At 34.1% G+C, this 21,733-nt stretch overlaps 1 long non-coding RNA gene across 3 annotated transcripts in view; it reads left to right on the plus strand.

The window, feature by feature from the left end:
* The window catches only part of LOC144234506 (uncharacterized), a 106,954-nt gene that overhangs the window by 39,932 nt on the left and 45,289 nt on the right, over nucleotides 1–21,733 (plus strand). For all 3 annotated transcript variants that reach the window (XR_013335988.1, XR_013335987.1, XR_013335989.1), the window contains one exon: nucleotides 9,249–9,308. This is a non-coding gene — a long non-coding RNA (uncharacterized LOC144234506). The remainder of the gene's footprint in view (nucleotides 1–9,248; nucleotides 9,309–21,733) is intronic.

The raw sequence follows: 21,733 nt of genomic DNA on the forward strand, positions 1-21,733 counted from the left end.
TTTAGCAAACACACGTTTTCAAAATAAAATTTAAAGCTAAAAGATAAGCACAATACCTGGAAATGCACCAAAAAACAGTCTTTAGCAATGTGTGGATATAAAGGAGACTTGGGGGATCTCTTTGAAGCATTAGCTTCAAATGGATCATATGTAAAATACCACAAAACAAATACAACTCAGTAATTTATTTTTTAAAGATGATTTTCAGATGTTATGTAAAGTATGTATAATTTTTTGTATTTTGTAATACTACAACTCTTCTCTTTGATGTAATTCCACACACCACTGAAGTGCAGGTAGAACTCAATAGAAGTATCATGCCTTATGGCTTCATCTCAGCTCCATCAACTACACGGTAATTTTTAAGTTCAACTTAAAAATACTACTTGCATATGATATTTGATCATATAATTCAAAAAGCATCTTAAAAGAAAGCAAAATTCACTTTGTTTTACTTAAGAAAAATGCTTAAAGAACATTCTTGAAGTTGTTCTCTGCACTGGTAACAAAATTACAACTAAGATGCATCACCTTATAAAAACCACTCCAACCTATTTATAAAGAAAAGCCTAGAATTTGTACTCAATTGACTTTCTCCATCTTGATACTCTGTAGGTTGTGTTCTTTTTTCTCTATTTCCTTTTGCTTTTACATGCATGCCCATTTCCAAATATTCAAGTGATTCCACAAAATCTTTTGTTTTACCCCTGTCACTGCTCAGCAAATTTATGGATCCTTAAAATACACAAAATAAGGCTCCACATCACCACTCTATTTACCACCACTAACTAGTGTGCATGAAACAATAAGGCCATGGAAAAATAATGATATCTTGCAGATTATTTTTAGTTTAAGTCCTGGGTACTGCAGTTTACAGTAGTTGTTGGTGGAGAATAACCAAGGGAAATGATGGGAGAAGAGTAACGGAGGGCAATGTTGAACACAGCATTCATTCCAAAATGAATCTGTCTACCTACTTAAGCCTGGGAGGTTTGTTACAGGCTTCCCCTTCGTACAATTCACAACCAAGTAAGTTTGTCCAGTAGGCTCATATCTGAAAGCATCATTTGTTTCCATCTCATTGAATCTTTTTGGAGAGTTCAGAGAAATGATCTAATGACAACTGAGAACAAAACTACTACTACTGAGTAGTAGCAGAGATGCGTTTAAATCTACGCTGAGATGATACAGAAAGATTTGTACTTGAAATATTGACTTTTGATTAACTGCAGTTGGAAACTAAAAATATTGGTGTGAATACTGGCGCCAGACTATTATCATAAGTAATTTATTCATACTTGGGGGGAGAGAAAAGAATGAAAAGAAGAAGTCACTCCTTGTTTTAGAAATATTTTTAAAAGATTAGGGGGAATTAACTTGAGACCCATAGCATAATATACTATATATTGTTTGGAATTTACCATTAAACATATTTTTATAATCTCTTTATTTGCTATTGTGACCTTACATCTTTATTAATGTTTTTCTAGACTCTATAAGATCCTGAGTTTAAAGAAAAATAAAATTCAAAAATTTAATTTTTTTAGTGTTTTCACTATTTATTTTTGAGAGAGAGATAGAGACAGCATGAGCAGGGGAGGGTCAGAGAGAGAGGGAGACACAGAATCTTAAGACAAGCTCCAGGCTCTGAGCTAGCTGTCAGCACAGAGCTGATGTGGCGCTCGAACCCACGAACCGTAAGATCATGACCTGAGCCGAAGACGGACGCTTAACCAACTGAGCCACCCAGATGCCCCAAACTTCAAAAATTTTAGGGAGTATTTTCAGAACTAAAGGGGCTTCCTGAATATTCACAATATTTACTTTCTCTCCATCATCCTATTAGATATTCCAGCCCTTACATGAGCATCAACCAGATGCTCCATTCATCATCAGTATCATCATTAAGTACATGCTGTAATCAGTCTTCATTGACTGACCTCCAAAAGAGGCTAGGTATAGGAAAGATTTATTTAGAAATATCATATTTCAGATTTAATTGAGAAGATAATTATTTATTGGAGATGTTCTTGAATGTTCTATATACTCCTTCTCAACTAATTTACTTTTTCTTCTCTTCTATTTTATAATACAACTTGCTACCTCCACCTGAACTTGCACAGTACACAGGCTTATTTAAAAAAAATTATTTTTGGATCCAGTATCTTAGTTGAACTTCATAAAAATTTAAAGCAAGTAAATTTTGCTACATATTTGACCATGGAGGAAATGATGTGTATTAGTTCATACAGCTAGTTATGCCAGATATAAAACTGGAGACAGTTTCTTGTTTTCTGGTCCATGCCTTTTCACTGGACTATAGTACCATTTATATAATAACATATTTATAATTGTGTCATATATATATACATATATGTAATATGTGTATATAAAAACAACATATAATTATGTTAATACACACACACGTGTGTGTATATACATTCAAATTTAATTTCTACAAGTGAGCACTGCTTACCTTGTAGCACAAGTAAAACAAGAAACAGAAGCAGTGTCCAGATACTATGAGACTTACTGTCATTTTCTAACTTATCTTGACCTTCAGCAGTACTGTACAATTTTAGTTTGAGGTTCTAAACTAGAGAGAGAGAGAGAGAGAGAGAGAGGGAAATGTATTAGTACTATGTTTGATTAAGTTAATAGAAAGCTGAAAAAAAATCAGCAAAACTGGACATGGCTTTATTGCTTAATCTACCTTTTTTAAAAGTGGAGAAAACAAAGTATAATATAAGCCCCCAATTTTATTTTAGTAGATATATAAAGAAAACACACTTATCCTAATAAAGTATATCATATAGGAACAGTCATAATGAGTTTTCAACACACATAATCAAGATTCTTTTGGAGGGAAATGTCTCATTGGTTTAAGAGAATGGAAAGAAATGACATTTTCAAGAAACATTTTTCCATATGTGCTTGTAATAAAGGGTGCTCTTATTAGTTTGACATCTTTTTAAATTAGCTGACATGTTATAATTCCCTCTGTTTGTGTACAGTGAGATTTTATCTCTGTATCAAAAAAAAAATTCAAACATTGTCCATGTCATGAATAAAATATTCTGAAACAGATTGGAAAGGATGCCAAACATCCATTCTGCTTTTCTGAGTTCATTGATGAAATTGCACTCTTATCTGAGCATAAACCATAAGTACTTAGATGCCCAATGCTGTACCTTGCACATCTCAGTTTCTCACATATGCTGTCTGCTCTGCATTATTCTTTTACCAAATATTGACTTGGAGAACTACAAAGGATATCCACCAAACTAAACACATTAAAACAACAACAACAGCAACAACAAAACAATCAATAAACAAAAAAACACTCTAATCACCCCATAGTGTTGAATGAAAGGGTAACAAAATTTAATTTTGAAATTATTTGAACACTGAAATATATTGGGTGTTTTAAGGGAAAACTGAGAAGAACCATTACTGATAATACTCTTCAACTGTATAAAATTAAATAAATCACTAATTTTCTATTTAAACTGCATTTCTTATAGCAACAGTCTAATAAAGATGACTCTATTGGACTCAAATATTACTGAAGACAGTTAAATACTGTCTGGACAGTATTAAAATTAAAAACTGCTGCATGTGACTTTTCATGTGTAAGAAAACTGTTCACTTAATGGGAAATTGGGCTGAAACAGAAACCTTTTTGGAGGAAATGTCAGAGGAGTAAAGTTTTAGGATGAAATGAAACTAAAAGCAGGGGGTCCAAAGGCTTCATTTTGATCTATTTAATTTAAAATGGGACAAGCTGATACTATAGTAAGCAAAAGTGAGCATGACATAGTCCTTGGTCTTTAGAAGTTATGATCTAGTGGACTGCTGGAAACATATGATTACAAAGAATTTCTAATATAAGAAAGAATAACTGTGTTATGAGGAAAGTAAAAGTGTAGTCCTCTGAGAAGTCAAAGGAGGGATAAATGGTATCTATCTATTGAAGTTCTGGGAGACTGCATCAAGGAGGTGATGTTTAAATGGCTTTGTAAGGGTGCTTGGGTGACTCAGTCAGTTGAGCATCCGACTCTTGCTTTTGGCTCAGGTCATGATTCCAGGGTTGTGGGATCGGCATTGGGCTCTTGATGAGCATGGAGCCTGCTTAAGATTCTCGCTCTCTCCTTGTGCCCCTCTTTCCTGCTTGCACACACTCTCTCCAAAATAAAATAAGTAAGTAAAAATAAGTGGTCTTGTATAATGATAAAAAAAAATTAGTAGGCAAGAGATTGGAAGGGAAATTATTCTGGGAAAAAAGATAGGAATGAGTAAATCAAAAGAGTGTAGCGTTAATTAAGAGAGCCATGAGTGAAATATTAAGGAGATTATTGAAGTACTGAATGTTCTTCAATGTTCAACTATGAATTTTAAAAAAATTTATTTATCAATTTTATTCATTAATTCACCCATAAGACAATGGGTGAGACTGTGAAAATAAATAATATTATTTGAGCTATACTTTAAGAAAATGAATTTTTTGGTAACAGAGACAATTTATTGGCTACTCCAATGCAGTGACATTTACAATTTTCTAGGGAAGATATAGTGACGTTTCTTACCAGAGTGATAACATTAGGAGTGGAAATCAAAGGATGTTGCAGCTTACCTGGAAGAAAAAAGAGACACAAGGAAGAAAGGAAACAAAGGAAAAAAGAAATATGACTTTGAGGACGTTAGTTAACTGAGATGATGGCATACAGATATTTTAAGTAATATGTGAATAGACATGAAAAGTAGGCTGGGGCCAGAGGAGATTATAAACAGTAAATTCTTTAATAAAAGGGCAGCTCGGTGCCTAGAATGAGTCTCAGGGGGAAACTGAACATGGGTGTTGGTGTTAATAAGCTATGAATATAACTTATACATCCCTCTTTTCTTGCTATTCAAGGATGAGACTAGCCTAGCCCTCATCTTTAGTCTGTGCAAAGTCTGTATCTCAGGAAATTAAATTTCTTATTGAAAATTAATACATTGACACTTTGATGTATCAGATATTTTTATATATTTGATCAGCATGAATGAATTTTTATGCCAGAGAGGTTCTGGTCTGATCATTTTCTCAGTGAGCTGAAACATTCGAGTTCTTGAACTTACTCAGATGAGGACCAGATTCATACTTGAATAGTAAGGAGGGAGGGTTGCATAAATTGTGTTCATATCCTATTAACAACTTTGCATTTCAAATTCTAAATTAATTGTTGTGCTCAAGAAAAGCTTAAGCAAAATTCATCTATTCAAGATGAAAAGGGCTTTCGGGAAATAGAGATATGGGAAGAAAAACTGTAAATGTCTACATACTTCACTTTTCTAATCTGTGCAAAGGAAAGTTATAATAGTATCCACCTTGCGGAGATATGAATAGTAAGTCAGATAATACATGAAAGCATTGAGAACAGAGTCCAGCACACAATAAGTAGCACAATTCATGTTGGCTATGATGATGATTTAGATGAAGGTGAAAGAAGTGACAATAGAGAGAAAAGTAGAAGAACAAAGAAAAGAAGATGTAGTTTTCAAAAAGGCTAGGTCCAGCAGATAGGACATTTTTAAATGAGCTATTTGACGGAAAATTCTCCACTCTCCTTTGCTTCTGGAAAATGATACATCCTACAAAATTTTAGTTCACTATTAAGTGTGTTTTAAGATTTGCCTACTTGTTGGGGCGCCTGGGTGGCTTAGTTGGTTAAGCATCTGACTTTTGCTTAGGTCATGATCTCGCAGTTTGTGGGTTCGAGCCCCGCGTCGGGCTCTGCGCTGACTGCCAGCTCAGAGCCTGGAGCTTGTTTCAGTCTGTGACTCCCTCTCTCTCTGACCCTCCCCTGCTCACGCTGTCTCTCTCTTTCTCTCTCTCCTAGAAATAAATAAAACATTTAAAAAAATTTTTAAAAAAGGATTTGCTTACTTGTTTGTTTCCCACAGAATATTATCATCATGGGAAAGTGAGTGGAAGAATTCACATCTCAGAAATAAAGCATATTAAAACAAAATTGTAATAACATGAATAAGAAGAAAATAGGCCTGACTGTGATGTACACATTTCACATGATGGAAAACAATAGAAATTTTGGCTGACCACATTTTACTTATGTTATTTATAATCTGTGGAATATTAGATTAGGATGGTGCATTTGAAAAATGACTCTGAACTGCATTTAAGTANTTTGCTTACTTGTTTGTTTCCCACAGAATATTAGCATCATGGGAAAGTGAGTGGAAGAATTCACATCTCAGAAATAAAGCATATTAAAACAAAATTGTAATAACATGAATAAGAAGAAAATAGGCCTGACTGTGATGTACACATTTCACATGATGGAAAACAATAGAAATTTTGGCTGACCACATTTTACTTATGTTATTTATAATCTGTGGAATATTAGATTAGGATGGTGCATTTGAAAAATGACTCTGAACTGCATTTAAGTATTTTTATTATCTTGGCTAGCTACACATGTAACATGAAGTTATTTTATAACAACTTTCAAAGAAACAGGCCAAGAAAAAACAAACAAACAAACAAACCTCCAAGCTTCAAAAGGAGATAGCAATCCATGAGTGAAATGTTTTGGTTTTCCCCTTAATCTAAATGGGCTGCTTAATAACTTGGTATTAAAAGTCAGTTCTAACTTTGGTCTAAGTACCAACTTTTTCAATTTTATGGTTATTTATAAACCTGGATTTAGTATGTGACTCTTTCCCAAAAGCTATAATTTTGGACTTACTGTAATTAAATTTAAGTTCTTATCTACTAGAAAGGATGGTAAAATATCTTTCAAATATGTGAAGGGTCAGGTCTTCAGAAGGTTGTGGGCAAGGGTGGTTGAGGGTATCTATGATAAGAGCTCACATTTTCTCTCACCTCAGGAGTAATACTTATAGGATAATAACTATTCACACTTAGTTCACTGAAGGGAACCATTAACTGTTGGTATATTCAAGTAACTAGCAAAAGCCAATTTTAAATCAAATTAAATTGATGGATGCTTGCGGCATATTGACATTTGAGGCCATGATTATAAAGTTCCTGAGGGTTAATTGTTCTTTTCTTTCAACCCATAGTGCAATGTCATCAATTAGCAGAGAATTAATAAGTGCTAATTGAATTGAACAGTTAAAAAAAAAGTAAAGACATTAGAATTAAAGTATAAAATATAGAATTTTAGAATAGATAGATCATATAGATATAGATAATTTAAGCTTAAGTCCTTTTATATTCTGAGACAATATGTAGTCTCTAGGTTCTCAAATAGCAACAGACAAAGAGTTTTCTATATTGTTGTTAGTGGGGAACATAAGGAGGGGAAATCTAAAGGCAAAGTGATTAACATGAAGTAGAAAGTAAATATATATACAAAAAGATGAAATGAAAAATAATAAAATAATGGATTCAAAGTGAAGTCAAGGAATAAATCTGTGAGTTCATGTGTCACAAAATAAAATTGTATCAAAAATAGGTAGATTCTCAAGAGGATATAAAAGTATGACATTTTCCTGTTAAAGACTATAGAAATAAGGAGTGACATAGTAGCTGGCACTGGTACATGTGGGACACTCCACTGAAACATTTTGACATTTTTTGCAGTCTATGATTGTGAAGAGAGAATCCTTTTGAGAAGAGAAGGAGAAATAAGACTGAAACTCTGGAGGTGTTTCTTAGTCTCAAAATTTTATGATTGTGTAAATTGAGGCTTAAGAAATAGCTTGGTAGTAATTGATACAATGAAACTGCTAGACAAGCAAAGGAGAAAAACAAATAGACAAACAGCAAAGAAGCAAAGACATTTTCATCTCCAGAGGGTCTTAAATTTCTCTATCAGGTGAAAATGGAATGTGTCTATGTCCAGCTCCTTCTCTATATTGGAGATAAGATTCCAATAGCATCTGATGCTTATTCAATCCTATATGTTTTATCCTCAACTTAAAATTAATTTCCTTGGTGTAAATTGTGAAAACATGATTCTTGACCCAACTTTTTTGATCAGTTTTAATGGTTGAAAATTCAGTAGGAATTAAAGAAACTTTGGAACTACAAAATAGCAGATTAAGATGCATGCCCTGTGCAAATTGTCATAACTAGATACAGGGAGGAACAATGGTATAGCCAGAAATACCTAGATCAGAATAATCCCTTGGCTTCATATGCCAGAGATTCAAAGGCATGAGAAAGTAAATTAGATATGTGAAATTTATATATCACTTCCCCTCTGCTCTTTTCCATTTTCTGAGTCTAATATAATCTCTAGATTTGGCCCCTTATTCATATAATTTAAAATAATTATCCGGTTAATCAAAGATTTTCTTTCATTTTCTGGAGTGACAATGGCTATGTCTTCTTAAGACTTGTAGAGTCCATGACTATCACCTCCTCATCTGTTAAACCCAGTAATAACGTATATAAGATTATTAGTGTACATCTTCTCTACTATATTGCAAATAGAAGAGGCTGTAGACTTATAATTCCTTCTGACTGTAATTTGTTACATTAAAAGACTCAGAAATTCAATGGAATAATAGTAACAGGGTATATATAATATAATCAACTAATAAACTTTTTTTCCTTTTTTTTACCTTTGGGTAATGATTTGAAAAATGCATTTATATCTTTACTCCCAAGTATATTTTTAACTGAAAAAGTAAAGGAATCAGGATTCTATATCCTCTAAAAGAATCACATTTAGGATTAGATTTGATTCCATTCATTTTTAGATTAGATTATACAGAGTTCATTTAAGAAGAAAATGAGTACACAAAACACCTTTAAGGAAAGTGTCTATCTACAGCTTTAAAAACACTTAAAAATGGAAGTGTATTTCATTATTAAAAAATTAAATGTATTAAGTTAAATATTTATTCTTGGGTTTTCATTTTAGATTATATGTGCTACTGCCTATTTGCAAACAAACAAAAAAAACCAAGACAAAACAAACAAAAATAAAAACAAATATATCAGCATTATAGCTGGATATTTAATTTTCTAAAAATGAATCATAGAAGTATCAAACTCTAGCAGCGGGAATCAGTCATTAGCATTCTGAGCTGTTTTAAGATGTTCCCATGACTATAGTAGGCAATGAAAGCTGAGAATCACTGCATAAAATGATTTGGCCAAAGTCTCACTGTTTCAAAACCTGAGGTAGACTACAGCTTCCCTACACCCAGAGCATTAACTATTCTGATGATTCTACCACAATTACCAATCTTTTTTTTTTTTTTCCTTTTAGATCACAATACCATGGACATGATAGGTGTGATTCATCATGTAATCAGGAGGAAAATTAATGGTAAATTGAGGTCCAGGGGCAAAGAAACTGGCTTGTTTTCTGTATTTACACTGTGATTGTCAATGACTATTATCTGCTGGGTCCAAGTAATACTGGAAATAGCTTCTTCAGGTCAGTAATATCAGCCAAAATAATGAAATAGTAGCCGTGTCAGGAAGCAACCTCACCTGACTCCTCTATTAGTTGGAAGAGAATATAAAGTGACCTGCCCTCCCTAACATGATCTTAGACCAATTATTATAGTGCATTGTTCTCAAAAGGCCAAGATATCTTAAACCAATGCCCATCGATAAAAGCTTTTCCCATAAACTCCTCCTATTAATTAAATCAAATGTAGCTTTTAAATTGATGAGACTGCAAAGATAAGTTATTCCTTAAGCTTAGTATACTTATCAATAAAATAATGTAAAACAAAACAATGAGTAAGAATACTAAAACACTTAAGAATTGCGCCATCCAATTTCAGTTGTCCCTGTGCATTCCTATAATTTAAATAATAGAGTTACTGAGGAAAATTTTTAAAAAACAAGCAAAAGAAAACAAAACAAAACCCTAACAGTTGGTGAATATCCGAAGCATAAAATGTGGTTTCATGTCATGTTTATTTTGGCTTTTACTGTATAGAATGATCCGGAAAGTGAACTTATGGAAAATAAAGGGAAAATAAGCTAATATCGAAGACTCTAAATAAAAAGGTCTATTGTTGCTTTAGAAAAGTGAGATTTATATATTGATGCATCTAAAATATATGGTCTATTTTCAACATCAACTTAGACACAGAAGAAATTGTGGAACCTACTGAGAAGCCAAAACATACTTCGGTTGCTTCCAAAAATTAACAACAATCCACGTTTATATGCTGGATTCAGAAAACTAAGATATAAAAGTAAAATAACTTGTTTTACCTAAATTAGCTTTGAGACATCCTTTAATCCAATGTATATTTAGGACTGAATTCCTGATACATATATAAACTAATTCTGAATGTTCCTTGGAAAATTCTGATGCCTACCAATATTTATTTAACAATGACAAAGAAGCACTTAACAGTATTTTTGAAGCTTTGTGTCATTCAGAAGTTGCTTTCAATTTTCAGAAGGACATGTTATAAATGGAGTTGCTTTCATAAAGCCCTTGAGTAGACTGTTTCATTAGAACTGAATTTCAGACAATTTTATTTATTTGGAAATCTAATAGGAAGTACCTCTGAGTTTAATGTAGGCCAAAAAGTATCTTCTCAAGATATTTTAAATTAATTACATAAAAATAAGAGCTTAGGAAAAAAGTATAGTTAAATACTTTATAATAAATACTTTATCAAAGGTAAAATAAATACTATAAATACTTTTAGGTATTTATAGTAAATAAATAGTAAAGGTAAAAGGTATAGTAAAGGTAAAATTCCTTTGGGTAGGGGGTTTAGATTTCAAAATATATACCCATATATTTGATACCCATAATATTAGAACATCTATATAAGGTCTGTAGAAATATTAAATTTTTATTTAAAATTTTAAATGTTACTTCTCAAAACCAAAGAACATGCTCTAGTTAGTGAATAAATCTAAAAATTAATCTTATTAATCAATCACATTCTATTTGGTGTACATCATTAAAAGCACTAGAATCTCACTAAACTATTGGACTCAGTTACTGACACATATGTGGAAAGATAAAATACATGTTAGAATCAAACAGATGTAGAGTCACCTCTTGGTGCCACCTTTTCCAAAATGAGCAGTCATGAGAGAGTCATAATAAATGGTAGTCAAATCTATATTAACCCAGGATGCCTGGGTAGCTCAGTCAATTAAGCCTCAGACTCTTGATTTCAGCTCAGGTCATGATGTCATGGTTCAGTTTCTATTGAGCCCAAGTCAGGCTCTGCACTAACAGTGTGGTGACTGCTTGAGATTCTCTCTCTCTCTCAAAATAAATAAATAAACATTTTTAAAAATTTGTATTAACTCTTAATATTCCATTCACTCAAAATATCCTTATTGAGAACAAGACTTGCTGGGTATACAGCTGTAAATAGAACAAGATATAATCTCTGCACTCATGGGGCTTTCAATCTAGTGGATATTTCTTATAGTTTTTATCTCATGTTTCATGGATACATTCTGAAATTCCCTTGGTTTTTAGGATCATACACCCTATTTCCAAATTATATAACATTGCCGGTTACTAGTCTCAGCTACTACCCCGGATTTGGGGTAGCAAACTAAACGCAGAGAAAAGTTTGGTTTACAACATATTTAGTTTTACTCTGTGCCTCCCAGGACATTATAGGAATGGATGAGGTACCATTTTCAGCTCAACTCAAAAAGATTTACAGAAAGGTCTCTTCTCATTCTTGTTCTAAACTCCTTGGCCTCATTTCCAAGATCCTCAATAATTATTTAAATAAAAATATTTAGAATATCTTACTTCCTGCAACCAGTTTTCATTTAGATGCCACTTTACTTATCATCTTTGGCTGGGGGTCACCTAGGTTAATATCAGAATAATGTTAGCAATTTTATTAAATTATAAGTTAACATGCTATTATTATTAATGTAATAACAGATTACTATTAAGGTACATATAAATACCTATTCAATTCTCCCTACCTGCCAGATGCCAGATTAAGGAATTTATATTGCATCACTTTGCTTACTCTTGATAACTACCGGATGAAGTATTATTTTTATCTATTGGAATTAAAGCACTTAGGCTAAGAAATGTTAAGAAAATTACTAAAAATCCCCCAGTTAGTAGGATGATTAAAATTTGAACCCGGAACATGTCTCACTGTTTTTTACTGCATTCTTATTTTCTGATTCTATCCTGGTTCTAGATTTGCCTTTCTCCCTTTATATCTACTCTTTCATCAAGGCCAGCCAGCCTTCTAAGTTTTCATTTATTTATTTTTTAAATGAAAAAAAAAGCTTTTTGTAGTTTATTCATTTTTGAGACAGAGCACCAGTGGGGGAGGGACAGAGAGAGAGGGAGACACAGAATCTGAAACAGGCTCCAGGTGCTGAGATGTCAGCACAGAGGCCTACACGGGGCTCCGACCCAGGAACCAAACCGTGAGATCATGACCTGAGCCGAAGTCGGATGCTTAACCAACTGAGCCACCCAGGCGCCCCTTTATTTATTTTTTAAATCTGTCATGTCTCTTGTGCCATCTTCACACAGGTTTCAACAGCTTACCACTTATATGAATTTACTTTTCTGTGTCACTTACCCATCCTTCATATCATGATTAATGTTAATAATCCTACAATCCCCACTTTGTAGAGGTACCTCCCATGTGCTTTGCCAGAATCCTCACTCCTTAACTGCCTTTTGATGACGCTTCTGGCTTCACTCCTACCTATATATACTTTAGTGAATCTCTGTGATGGGAATTGTTTCCTGATCTTACATGGTAACTGTGAAAACAATATGCATTTTAGAGCTGATGGTATTCAATTCAAGAATAATCCTACGCAGAAGAAGCTGCAGGGGGCAATCTAGCAGGGTGAATCAGTGCAAGTATGGTTAGTGGTGTTTCAGATAGAACTTGATGACTAGGTACACTATTAACTTGTATCTACTATGCCCAGAGATGTGGCTAAAAAGAGTATGTAAAAGTAATTTGACAGTCCTATCATTTCCCCCTAGGAAGTGTGTAGTTTCTTTTAGAACAAAGTCTTTGCTCTAGCCTTCTTTTTCAGATTCTAAGTATCCATTCAAATATTAAGGCTATAGTAGGCTCTCTATAAAGTTTTTTTTATATAAAGCTCCAATGAAATGAATTTGATATCATGCTGAAAATTACTAGAAATGTGCACATTATAAATTATTTCTATAAAAATCATCAGATTGTCAGTGGTAAGTCAATTAGCAGGGGTAATAATGATTTGTGCACTGTACCAATTTCATAAAGTGGAAAAAAAAGTTTGTATTCTATCAAAACACAGGACTTTCCAGCCTCAAAATAACAGTCTTTTAACATGAGAATTTTAAAAAATTAATCATAAAAGTTCAGAACTAAAGGCAAGGATATTTTCTCTGCCAATATATATTGCAAAAGAGGTAAAATTAGAAATTCCTTTTAACAATGATATTATAAATACAATTTACCAGAAATAGAAGTAAATGAAAGAAAATGTGGGTATCCATATACTGTTCTATAGAACATTTCAATTTTATTTCCTGCTTTCTACTCATTAGAAATTGCCCATCATTGTTAGAGATGAATGAATCATTTACATTAGTAAAAACCAGTCCCTTTGCTATAATTTTGACCAGGCATATTTTTCTTAAGAGAGTTAAAATTAAAAATTAAACATAGGTATATATTTCTTTTATTTAAATCTCTTAATATTAGCTGTAATTAAGGACAGCATTAATAAACAGAATTGCTTTCTGCTTTACTACATTTTTTTCAGCAAGTTTCCAAGCATACCTGGTACATTAAAAAGCTAAAATAGTTTTCTCATTTTCAATTTCCTTATACAAGTATCACTTCTCTTACTACCTTAGGAGTTAATATCTTAGGCATGCTGAGTTCTCAGAAAATGTAAGTAGTAATCACAGATAAAAATGAACTAAAGCTCACTCACCACTTTCTATGATTATCTCCAGTATGTAAGTTAAAGTCAGTGAGAAATGAATGGTGCAGTTTCCTTACCTATTGATGCCAATCAAATATGTTTTACAATAAAGAACTGTCTGTAATAATAATAATAATAATAAACATTATTTGGGCACAAGGAGACATATAAAATAGGATTTTTACAATGTTATGATGATTCTGTTTAGCTTTAGACATTTGAAAAGTTTTTCCCAGAATTGGCAATATTTATTTATTACTGTTTCAATGTTTAATTTTATTTTTGAGAGAGAGAGAGAGAGAGACAGAGAGAGACAGAGTATGAGCAAGGGAGAGGTAGAGAGAGAGGGTGACACAGAAACTAAAGTAGATTCCAGGCTCTGAGCTCTCAGCACAGAGCCCAGCGTAGATCTTTCTCATGAACTGTGAGATCATGTACCTAAGCTGAAGTCAGATGCTTAACCAACTAAGCCTCCCAGTCAACCCTGAAAACTGGCAATATTTTAGAGATCTGATAGCCCTTTATTCTTTATAGCCCTATAGGATGCAAGATGCAGGACAGTGCCTAAGAAAATGAAATACTAAGTTGTCATTATTATATGTGATAGAATATGACCATCAGAATGACCAGTTGACCCTGTTTATCCAAAGTTTATACAGTAGATTTTTATCATGACGATCTATAGTCTCTATTTAGCTTTGAAAACTAAATGCTAAGCATGAATTATTTTTAAACTTAGAGTTGGAAAATGACCCAAAATAATTCTTATTCTTGATGACTGAAAATTAAGAAGACTACTATCCTTTTCTGAAGAAAATGAGTTTAATTATTATTATTATTTGTTTTATTTCTGAGACAGAGAAAGACAGAGCGTGAGCGGGGGAGGGGAGAGAGAGAGGAAGACACAGAATCTGAAGCAGGCTCCAGGCTCTGAGCTGTTAGCACAGAACCCAAGGCAGGGCTCAAACTCACACACTGTGAGATCATGACTTGAGCTGAAGTCGGATGCCCAACCGACTGAGCCACCCAGGCGCCCCTGAAGAAATGGAATTTAAAGGAGATATCAGGAATCCCACGACAGGTGTCTGATGTTTTTATTCTTTTTTAATATAATTTGATGTTTTTGTCAATGGATTTTGATTCTTCCAAGCATAAATATCCTTTGATTACTTTGAAATTTTTTTTGCTAGATTACTGGGGCCTCTCAAATGCTACTTCATCCTAAATATTACTTTATACCCAAACAGAGAAATAAGATCAATTAGAAAAATCATATACAATTTGCATACATAGACATACACACACATATATGTATATATACATACACATATATATGTATTTTCAGCAATCACATTCAGATTTACAGCGCATACTCTGGTACTGTTAAATTTGCACAATTTCCTTCTCCTGCAATAAATTTTAATCAGATACTTTGTGCCCTGTTGTACTCTTGTCTGAAACCTTCCAAAGTGCTGTTGTTGCCAAGGAAACCATTTCCTTATTATCTGTGCATTCAGCACCGTCTCACTGTCTGGCTCATTTTTCTCCTTTTTTTCACTCTTTCCATGACTCAACTGGAAATTTTATGTCATGTGTTAGTTAAAATAAAACACATTGCTTTCCTCCTCAAAGTACAATGTTCATTTAAAAGACATAGAATGTAAGTTTCAACAATGGCTTCCTAGCCGTATTATTATTTTTTGTGTGAAAAAAAGAGTGAAACTAAAAAAAAAGGACACTTTTTTATGCTTTTTTTCATGCTGAAAAGTGTATGGTGTCTTTTGTTTTGATCTACCATCTATATATATATATATATGAATGCTATGAAAGTCTGGTACAAGTACTCTTTGAGTAATTTTTAGCCCTGACTCTCTGCATATAGTGTAAGAAGGAAGACACAATAGTGTAGGAAAGGTGACAGAAACATGAAAGAGAACTTGGAAAAGGTAAACTGGTTTAAGGTCAAATGTTTTGTGAATACTTGTTGCCTGTTTAGTCTCTGACACCCTTCTGCACTCCCCAGTTCTTAATTGGTATGCATATAATAAAATGCCTTTAATTTTTATTCAGAAAAAATGTACAGAACTAAAAGAAAAATCCACAGTAACAGTCATGAATGTTAACACATGGTTTTCAGAATAATGAAAAAGAGAAAAGAAGACAAAATAATCAGTGAAGTTATGGATCTTACATGTATTGAATTCATTTTATTTTTTTGTTTTACCTGAGTTTCTATTATAAGTATTTATCAAACAACTGCTGTGTTCTAGGTAATATTTTCAGTTCTGTAGTTAGTAATAAAATGATCAAGAATACAGACATATATCTTGATCACATTAGGTTTCCATTCTACTGGGAAAAGATGAGAGGTAAAGAAATAAGCAATTTACCAAAAAAGATAATTTCAGATGATAAATGCTATGAAGAAATTAAGAACAAGTGACATGACAGTAAACAAGTATGTGGTGATGGCCTACTGAATACATAAAATTCAGGAAATAATTCTCTGAGGAGATAACATTTAAACAGAGATGTTATGAGTGTGGAAAATGAGCTAGACATCTTTAAGACAGAATGCACTAAGTATAAATGAGTAGGTATTTGAAAGCTTATAGTGTAAGGCCACAAGTTTAAACGTCTAAACCAAACTGACTCCATGACAGGCTTTAAGATTCCCCTCTAAACTAGAAGGCCTGAGTTTTGGCTTCCCCCGAAACTATCAGGTAGTAACACATTGCCCAAGGCAGGAGTAACCACCCTTGCAACACCCAATCAGGAAAGGCCAGCGACCACCCTCCACATTGTTAAGGGAGAGACCTGGAGATAGAAACTATAGATAGGACTCTGTTACCTAATGTTAAAGTTAACCTGTTAGTCGCCGAACAAGACCCTAGGCTCGCTCTGTGATTGGTTGAATTTAAAGGTTCTCTAAATGTTGTAATTGGATCCCGCCAAAAGTAACAAATACTCTAGACAATGTGTATGGTCAAACCCGCTGTCAATGATGTTGAATAATTATGACTGGATCACTGTTCCCATGTCACAACTTCTGTAACTCCCCCGTCTCAAACCCCATAAAAACCCTACTCTGCCCTTGTTCGAGGCTCTCAGCACGGACCCATATGCTGGTGAAGTCTGAGCCTGAGCTTAAGCCCATAATAAAGCCCTTTGCCTTTGCATGCGTGACTCGGTCTCCCTGGTGGTCTCTGGTCGGTGAGGATACTGCGATCTGGGTATAACAATAGGAGCACATTTTATGAATATGGTTATGATATATTGGATATACAATTCTAATGCACTTGTCACACCATCTTAACCAATAACTTCTTTCCTGCCAATCTCCCACAAACGTAGGGTGAACGACTGTTTCATTATTGATGTTTTGTTTGCCAGGACACCAGTGGATGCACAGATACTCAGTAGGTACTGAAATACTGTTGATATTCTCATCTTCACATTTGCTAGAGAGAGATTTTATGTCTCTAGAGGTATAAAGACATTTGCTTTTGAGGGGAAACTATTAGCTTCTGCTTCTTCTGTGTGATTAGGCTAAGCACAACTGTACACAATATGGAGAGTTGGATGGCTAATCATATTCCTTCTGAATCAATATATTTTCTCTGCTTTTCTCTTATTCTTCACTGCTAAATAAGCCTGCAAACCTTCATTGCTTCTAATTGTAGCTTCTCTTTATTTATTTCTGTATTATGTGATGTTGATAAAGCTTATAGATTGTTATAAATTGATTGAAATCCCTGACCTGTGCATCTCCTCCTTTTTTTGAAGTGTATATAAGATGAAGTCTAGACCTGAGATGAAGTCAACTAATACTTAAGGAACTCAATGTTTTGGGGTAGAAATATCCAAGACATGCCAAGGAGCAAGCCAAAACATCAATATTATTTAAAAGTGGCTGTCTTCATGTGGTAGTGATGAGGTTTTGGAGTGGTGGGTGTCCAAAGCCAATGACCAAGAAAGAATTCTTGAGATATCTTTGGTGCAAAAAGATGATTTTATTAAAGTAATGGAGACAGGACCTGTGGCAGAAAGAGCTGCCCTGGGGCCATGAGGAGAGACTGGTTACTTACTTGGGATTAGGGGAGGTAAAGTCAAGGGCAAGTTTCCATAAGGATTTTCATATGCCAAAGAAGACTCACAGGATACTACAGGCTTAGCTATTGTCAGGCTAAGGTTGTTTTACCCTATGGCAAAGCATTAACATTAAGACAGTAGGGGGTTCCTGGAGAAATGTTTTACTCTGCCAGTCTCAAGTAATTTGTCAATGTGTTATCTGATATTTCCTTCTGCCTTTATTTCCCACCTTGAATCTGTTTTTGTTTGTTGTTGTTGTTTAGTTTTTTATAGGTGTTCTCTACTTTTTTTATGAGAAGTACACAGCACTTTCATTATAGAAAAAAGAGAAAATGTTAAAATTAGAAGTGAAACAGTTATTCATTGAAGAATTCTTACATTGCTAAAAGAGAGAAGGCAAGAGTCACAAGATAAAAAACATAAATAAAGCAAACACCAAGAGGTTGATATAGGTGGTGGTCATCCACAGTCTCTATTTCAGATGGCTGGTTTGACTGCTTTCCTAGGTCCTCTAAGTGAACACTTTCTGACGTAAAGGGAATGAATCCACAGAATTACTCAGACCCTGTTGTCTTATTATCTGCTCTGTTTCCTCTCAACAGCTCATGGCTGAGAAGCCTGGCCTTTCATAAGTTTTATCAGTGAATCTACACACTTTGATTCTTTTGCAACAGCTGTCCCTCAAGTTTAGTATAGGTTCTTCTGTATCAGGATTCTCATAGACAAAGCTGTGTCAGAGCTATTCATATGTGTATGAGAGTTGATTGGGCCACATTGTACCTTGCTTTCCTTTGTTCTGAGAAGGCCTCCACCACATTTCTTAGGGAGGGCCTATACCACATTTTGATGCTTGGCAGAATTGTACATTCCAGGGTGATTAAGTGTTGTTTACTGGCCAAAAAGTCTTGGGTTCTTTTGGTCTTCTTCAACTAATTCCAGCTTCTGACCTGCTTCTGATTCCTGAAATATCCAAGGCTGATGTCTGAAGAGGTATATTCTTTAACTTATACACAAATATACAGATGTGCATCTATATAGACAAACTGTGAACCTTGGTAGGAAATAAAAAGAGGAAGGGCAACAGGGAGAGGGGGAAGGAGAAAATGAGGAATAGTAGTAGAAGAAAAGTGTCAGATGGATGAAATGAAACATGGGTATAACTAAAATCAAACTGCTCCTTTGAAGTAGAATTTAGGTTATGATTTTGTGAATTTATCAAAAGGATAGAGATGAAGTTTTGGGGTGATGGTTCACGGGATTTGGAGCTGACAGCCAAGAAAGAATCCTTGAAGACATCTTTGGTGCAAAAAAAGTGATTTTATTAAAACAAGTGGACAGGACGCGTGGGCATAAAGAGCTGCGCTGGAGTTATGAAGGGTGACTGGTTATATACCATGTAGTTGGGAGGTAAAGGCAAACAAGAAGTTGCCACAGAGATTTTCATATGCTAAAGAAGATTCACAAGATGCTCAAGGCCTAGTTATCAAGCTAAGGTTGTTTTTCCCTCTAGCAAGGCATTAGCCTTAAGACAGTAAGGAGTTCCTAAAGAAATGTTATACTTTGTTAGCCTCAAGTATTTGTCAATGGGCTGCAGGTTACAAAGAAATTTAATTTTATCTACATTTCCTTCTTGCCTTTCTTCCCCATATCATTATGGAGGGGTGATATTGGGGTTCCAGGAAACTGAGTCTACAGGTTTCTAGAGATAAGGCTATTGATAAGAATGACTTTTTCTTGTAATTTACTAGGTATGGAGACTCCTGTCCTGCATGACTGATCTTTATCAGTTAACCATTTGCTTTCTTTCCTTTCCTTTATTCTTGGCCAGCCAGCAGGGCCTGAGGAATATCACACTCATCCCATCATGGTAGCTAGTACTTTGACCTTAGCCTGCCTTATGCTCCCTCATCAATAACTAGTATATTAGGAACAAAAAGGTAATAAAGCTTTTGCCTCTGCTTCGCTTTCAAAGTTTCATTTTCGTCTCCTCTGCTAAGACAAAATATATACAATATGCTCCCTTTGTCATTATTGATGTCATTTCCAACCAATTTCAGATAATAATGATTTTTTTTCTCTAAAGAATAAATGAATCTTTCTATTTTTATAAATGCCAACTCTTACTTCTTCGGTGTTACCGTATCCCTGTAAGGCATTTTGTATAAAGGGGTAAACCTGAAGAAATAAACTACCAAAAATATAGACTCTAAAGTGACAGAAAGTCCCCATTTTGACTTTGCCAAATTAAAACTTCATTAATATTATCACCTAGAACTCTACAAGTTCAGTTACTTCTGTCTTATTGACTTTCTCTGGGTGAATAAGTTCTTGTTAGTAGAACAACTAAACACACTTTTAAAAAGTTTTAAAAGATACTTTGGCCTATAAAAAGCACATGATGCCTTTAGAGTCAGGCATTGAAAAGTTAAGGAAAAGGCAATCTGCAGAGACAAGCATAATTATAAGTAAATAAATTGTAGGGCTTAATTGTGAATATCCTTTTACTGTGCTCAAGGGGATAAAGCTATTCTCACAGTCTAAGTGTATTTCAGACCTAGAGAGGAACTTTGAAAATGGTCAGACAGACCTCTGTGCTGCTGGAGCCATTTTTAACTCAAGTGGATCAGAATAGGACTTATTTCCTATTATATAAATTAAAGGCACAAGGTTAGGTTTTGAAGTGTTCATTGAGTAGCTCACCAGCAGGAAAATATGAATACTTTAGGCATCTGAATTGGCACCACTGGCCTGTTTACAATTATTAACAAAAAGGAGGAAGAAGGAAGCAGAAAATTAAAGGAAACATGGGAATGTTTATTTGTAAACTTTTATTTTTATACTCAGAACTGAAAATAAATTTTCAATTTTATTTGTCAATTATACCCCAATAAAGCTGGGGGGGGGACCCAACTGTGTTGACTTGGAATTATACCAAGAGCTATTGCAACAGTGTGCAGATTGTGTGGTGTTAGGAATGAAGGGAAAGAAGAAGAGTTGGTACCAAAGGGACAGTAGCAAGGACTAAGAGAAAAGAGAGTAGATGTAGGAAGAACTGTACTTTATAGTAATTGGATTTTAGCTATAAGGCCTAATAACCAAATATCATTCTTCAGCTATTTTCATTGTTGATCTAAGTCATCTCAAACACTAAAAAACATTTTAAATTTCATTTTTTACAAAGCACTTAATGTGACACCTGACGTGCAATAGACACTTAACAAATGGCAGCAAATAATGCTATCCATGTGTATTCTGGCCCCAGTGTTCAGATGCTATATTGTATATGAATAGCACCATTTAACCAGAATAAATGGCAACATTTCAGAGTTATCCATACATCAGGTGCCTACTTAATAAAACTATAGATGATCTATCCTTCTCTGGAAATATAACAGTCTTTCCCCTTAGATCAATTCTTTAATAGTTAATTTCTACATATACATTTCCGTTCTCTCTCTCTTTTCTCCCTACTCTCTCTCTCTCTCTTTTCTGCCTTAGCTAACAGAAGAAGGACCTGTATGAAACTAGTAATTTGTAAATGGACATTTTCAATTTATTGTTGAAAACATCACTCAGATCCTCAGATGATTACTGCATGATGCTTGTCTTGGGTAACAGAGCAGAAATGATTTAACTTGAAAGCAAAGGAACTGTTCCCTGAGCTATCAGTAAACAAATTAATGGAAAACATTTCCTTCCTTTACTCTTTGGCAATCCTTCTACTGCTTAGGACCTTCTAACCACCTT

Source organism: Crocuta crocuta, unplaced genomic scaffold, assembly GCF_008692635.1.
Source record: "Crocuta crocuta isolate KB4526 unplaced genomic scaffold, BGI_CrCroc_1.0 scaffold154, whole genome shotgun sequence".
Classification (NCBI taxonomy): Eukaryota; Metazoa; Chordata; class Mammalia; order Carnivora; family Hyaenidae; genus Crocuta; species Crocuta crocuta.